The following is a 6,000-nucleotide window of genomic DNA, read 5'->3' as shown; positions in this document are numbered from 1 at the left end:
GTAGCCGAGCTTCATGGAGACGGTTGCGAATGGTCCTCGCCGATACCCCAGGAGCAACAGTGTCCCTAATTTGCTGGGAAGTGGCGGTGCGGTCCCCTACGGCACTGCGTAGGATCCTACAGTCTAGGCGTGCATCCGTGCGTCGCTGCGGTCCGGTCCCAGGTCGACGGGCACGTGCACCTTCCGCCGACCACTGGCGACAACATCGATGTACTGTGGAGACCTCACGCCCCACGTGTTGAGCAATTCGGCGGTACGTCCACCCGGCCTCCCGCATACCCACTATACGCCCTCGCTCAAAGTCCGTCAACTGCAGATACGGTTCACGTCCACGCTGTCCCGGCATGCTACCAGTGTTAAAGACTGCGATGGAGCTCCGTATGCCACGGAAAACTGGCTGACACTGACGGCGGCCGTGCACAAATGCTGCGCAGCTAGCGTCATTCGACGGCCAACACCGCGGTTCCTGGTGTATCCGCTGTGCCGTGCGTGTTATCATTGCTTGTACAGCCCTCTCGCAGTGTCCGGAGCAAGTATGGTGGGTCTTACACACCGGTGTCAATGTGTTCTTTTTTCCATTTCCAGGAGTGTAGAACTACTTAAACCTAACTAACCTAAGGACATCACCCACACCCATCCCTGACGCAGGATTCGAGCCAGCGACCGTAGCGGTCGCGCGGTTCCAGACTGAAGCGCCTAGAACGGCTCCGCCCCCTCGACCGGCTTTCTACGTACGGTCCAAGTTTCATCGACTTATGTTAGTAGGCAGTGATACATCTTGCGGAAGTTGCCTAAGCAGTTCCGCCTTGCACACCATTGCAAATCTCAAGTACGTTTGCATGCCTGAGCGATTTCATCTAAGCATCGTGAGCCAACATGTAGTTAGTTGTTTGTGAATTCGGATGTAGCTGGAAGTACTGTAGTCGAGTGTAATTTTGGAATTTTCTGTTCATATTTTGGTCTTATAGCTGCGAAGGTAGAATTTCTGTAACAGTTTTTGGGCATATATTATGGGACTGCTAAAGTCTATGAATACGTTTAAATGAAAACTTTCGTAAAATGGCGTATTAATTGTTCCCAGGTGGTGAAAATACCGTAACACTGTTGTAAAATGACCTAGATTAATTTAATAATCGTCGTGATGTGACAACACACTTTCTCCCATCCCTGCGATCGTCGGTTCTGAAAAGTAATACAAATTTTAAGAACGTACTATCTTTCAATATAATATGTAAAGGAATTATGCACTTCCTTTGGCAGAAATGGGATAAAATACTATCGACCACCACAAAGACATTACGTGTTTCAATACCAAGTAGATTCAGACCATTAATCTGTGCTGTTTTAGATGGAAGTTCTGGAACTATTTTTGCATTCATAAAATGGTTTTTAGTTTGTGTGGTGTTAATTCCATCTATCACTCCGACATAGTGTAATATCTCAGTCTGATGGCGACACGATTTCTGCCACATGTGATCTATCTAACGTCCTTTGTTTATTAACAAGTTTTCGGTTCGCCATGATTGCAAAAAGATATCGTAAAATTCGCAACTTTCGTGGATATCATACTTTAAATCTTTCGTCTTTTATCTCTCATAAAGATTTACTGCTTTGCCTCTCGTATTGTGTGGTATATAGTGTAGACACTGTGTAGTTCTTACTCGGTAGCGAACGTAAACAAAAGGCAACTTTGACCGCTCGAAGGGAGCGAAGCAGTGTGGCGGACTAGCCCTGCGTCCCTCCCCTAGGGCCGGCAGTCTACATCAGTGTTTTGGACTCCTGGGTCATAAGGTTCGCGGATCCTTTCAGCTGTTGTGAGAGTCGGACTTTCAGTCCCTTCATGGATCAGGATTAGATACTTCACTCATTTTAGAATAATATAAGAAAACATAGAGCCACGCTTTACATAACAGAAAGTGGAGTGCACTAACCATTTGCTAATGGCGACAGGGCAACTATTATCTCAGGTTGGCACTATCGTAAACGTGATAGGCTGGCCTCTACCGGTCACTTAAGCAACTGCAGGTCAAACGCCGCCCATATACAACAGTCACGATAAGGTCTCCACAAAATATATTTTGTGTCATATTTTTTACATTTAACAACAAAGGCAGTTCCTCTCACTGACATTGGCAGTTTCGTCTCATTCTGAGTGTGTGATTGTCGTTCTTACACACTGGCCACCGTCAGTGACGGCAGCTTTTGTTATCTTACGGCTATGTCTACGTTTAAGTTCCAACTGAGCTACACTGAAGCGCCAAAGAAACTGGTATAGGTATGCGTATTCAAACACATAGATATGTAAACATGCAGAATCCGGCGCTGGCGCTGCGGTCGGCAACACCTATATAAGACAAGTGTCTGGCGCAGTAAAAAAAAAAAAAAAAAAAAAAAAAAAAAAAAAAAAAAAAAACCCAGACTGAATCTCCTGGAACCGCTCGGGCACACGGCCGCCTGGCGCAGTCGTTAGACCGGTTACTGCTGCTATAGTGGCAGGTTATCAAGCTCCCAAGTGAATTTTAACGTGCTGTTACAGTCAGCGCACGAGCGATGAGACACAGCGTCTCCGAGCTAGCTATGAAGTGGGGATTTCCCCGTATTACCATTTTACCTTGAATATCAAGAATGCAGTAAAACATCAAGTCTCTGATATCGCTGTGGCCGGAAAAATATCCTGCAAGAACGGGCCCAACGACGACTGAAGACGATCGTTTAACGTGATAGAAGTGCAAACCTTCCTCAAATTGCTGCAGATTTCAATGCTGGGCCATCAACAAGTGTCAGCGTGCGAAACATTCGAAGAAACATCATCGATATTGGAGTGTTCATGACTGTTAATATGTTTCCTGGTCGGATGAGTCTCGTTTCAGATTGTATCGAGCGGATGGACGTGTATGGGTATGGAGACAATCTCATGACTCTGTGGATCCTGCATCTCAGCAGGGGACTGTTCAAGATGGTGGAGGCTCTGTAATGGTGTGGAGCGTGTGCAGTTGGAGTGATATGGGACCCTGATACGACACTGACAGGTGACACTACGTAAGCATTTTGTCTAATTACCTACATTCATTCACGTCAATTTTGAATTCCGACGGACTTGGGAAATTCCAGCAAGCCAATGCGACACTCCACAGTCCAGAATTGCTACTGATTGGCTCCAGGAACACTTTTCTGGGTTTAAACACCGTACTCCCCATACATGAACATTATTGCGCATATCTGGAATGCCTTGCAACGTGCTGTTGAGAAGAGATCTCCATCCCCTCGTACTCGTATGGATTTATGGACATCCCTGCAGTATTCATGGTGTCAATTCCCTCTAACACTACTTGAGACATTAGTTGATTCCATGCCACGTGCTCACGGGGGCCTACACGATGTTAGGCAGGTGTACCGGTTTCTTTGACTGTTCAGTGCACATGTCACAACGACTTGTAACTCAGCTAATTGTTTCTGTGGCTCTATATTGGGTTGAATGCAAGCGTAATGATTATTGCAAAACAATAAATGATTTTTTTATTCAAGCAAATCTTATTTTATGGTAATGGTTGAAACACGTTGTCATTGGGAACGTAGTGCCAGAAATATAACTAACCACAATGTAATCAAAATAAAATTTGACTGACATGTCATGTATATAAAATAACAGCATCTGACCTGGGAAAAATAAATCTGGGATTTTGTTTCACTTGAGTACATTTTACGAAAGGTGTTCGATGTTTCCGTGTTTGGTTATTAATCAAAACGTAATAATTAATATATCATCTTGCTTAGGAAGGTAGATATATGGCACGAGGTATTTTAAATTAGTCCTTGCATTAAGATACGTCAATTTCTTCTACAAACTGTTTTTAAAAAGTGTATGAAAGGAAGCAATACAGTCGTTTCACTTCAGTTTACATGTGACCAACCCAAGAGAGCTGCTTCCCACAAACGTTATATTCATCTGCACAGAAATGGTGTTAGTAAATATTAGACACAATTTATGAACACGAAACCAATAGTGGAATTTTGGATCGAATGCTAACAACAGATTGAATAAACAGCAAACTAAATGAAACTCATGTTGAAAATTAAATCAATCGATCACACACATATATTATACGTAAGACCATTTCTAGCAATGTAATACATACATAGAGTAACAGATAAACGAAATATCGAGAATACATTTGTCTACGTAACATATTTAAGGTATTAACATTGCGAGATCACAGTTTAATGTAAGCGCCATTGTAAATAGGGACTGTTGATACATAAACAAACGGTGTAACATCCAGAACGTTGAATGCAAGCATGCAATCGTGCATGCATTGTGTCGTAATCGTGGCGGACGTCACGGCTCTTCCACTTGATCGGTCAGTAAAGGGACGGTTAATACTGTTTGTGGATGACGCTGGGGCTGGAAAACATTCCCTGGAATGCTTTTCATGAATGGCAGCACAACAGTTCGAATCAATAGTCACTCTGCTTGGAATAACCAAGGGACTGCACCTGCTGACATACGAAATCGCATACCAGACCATAACTCCAGGAGTTAGTCCACTGTGTCTGGCATGCAGAGAGGTTGTTTGGAGACTTCTAGCCAACACACAGCCATCACTGGAACCGCTGCAGAACCAGCTTTTATCAGGAAACACAATGGACCTCCACCCTGCCCTGCAGTGAGCTCTCGTTTGAAGCCACTGAAGTCGTAAATGGCAGTGGTTTAGTTTCAGTGGAATGAAAGCTCAGGGCGTGCAGCACGAAGCTGTCCTTGAAGTAACCGATTTGTTGCAGTTCTTTGTGTCACTGTAGCGCCAAATGATACTCAGACTGCTTGTAAAGACTGTAGCATAAAGCCAGAGGAGACAAAAAATAGTGCAACTCATTGATAAACTGGTAGCACTGCGCCGTGGTACGCGCATTTGCATCTTAGCATTACACAGAAGACAGCAGGGTTATAATATCAAACATACACAGTTTGTGTTAAACAATTTTATTTACCTTACACAATTTAATACAACAACACAGCTTGGTTTTTAACAACCTCACCGCAGTTACCATAAAAACTTTTCTCAAACACCTATAAGCACTTACTTAACCAATTCATAAAGCATTAATTTAAGTTGCTCCTGGCACAATCATTTAAAAAAACTTCAACTTTCAAAACTCAAAACCGGCAAGACTAGGCTATACAATGACTTCCCTTTGCAATAACATTTCATACCAAAGGAATAGCGCAAGTAAATACTACAAAACCAAAAGAATAAAAAGGTAACTTCTAAAATTTTAGCTCTCCCGCCTGGAGGCAGCCAGTGCCCAAACGTCTGACTAAAGAATAATCAAGTAGATGACAGTAGAGAGAAACACTAATTTAAATAAGAAACAATTAATAAAAATGGACCCTTGGTATCTAAAGATTTCTTGGTAATATACACACATAGACCCTTGCTTTATAAAAATTTAAACTTTTAAAACTCACACACAAGGTACAAAAAAACCAAATCCTGAATGATAAAAAAAGGAACAAATAACCAAGCGGAGCCTTAATGAACCTGATAATTATAGAGTGCCACAACATTACGAGATCGAAGTCATACTACAGGCTCAAAGTACGTTCGCCAGAGTGGCGGAGGAACGGGTTACCAATTTTAACGACCTGACGATGCCAAAAACAAAAAGCGAAGCAATAATCAACTTAAAGACGTGATCAAGGAAAAGGACCTCCGCATGGAGCCGGTCAAACGAATCACAGTTTCTCTGAAACATAAATCAACTACAACAGCACACTTGCATATACACACTCATACTACACTAGACATAAAACTATAACATTTAAAACAGGACAGCTCGCCTGAAAAAAAGATTCTCAACCCAGCAGCTTAAGCATTCATTTACACACCATAAACAACGCGATAGTATCGGCTGAGTACATTTTAAAGACAAGGACAAGAAGATCTATATTTTTATGAAACATGATGTGTTTTTACGAGACAGCATCGTCTTTCGTTACTCGTC

This window comes from Schistocerca gregaria, chromosome 4, assembly GCF_023897955.1.
Source record: "Schistocerca gregaria isolate iqSchGreg1 chromosome 4, iqSchGreg1.2, whole genome shotgun sequence".
NCBI classification, from domain to species: domain Eukaryota; kingdom Metazoa; phylum Arthropoda; class Insecta; order Orthoptera; family Acrididae; genus Schistocerca; species Schistocerca gregaria.
Note: the sequence above shows the minus strand (reverse complement) of the source record.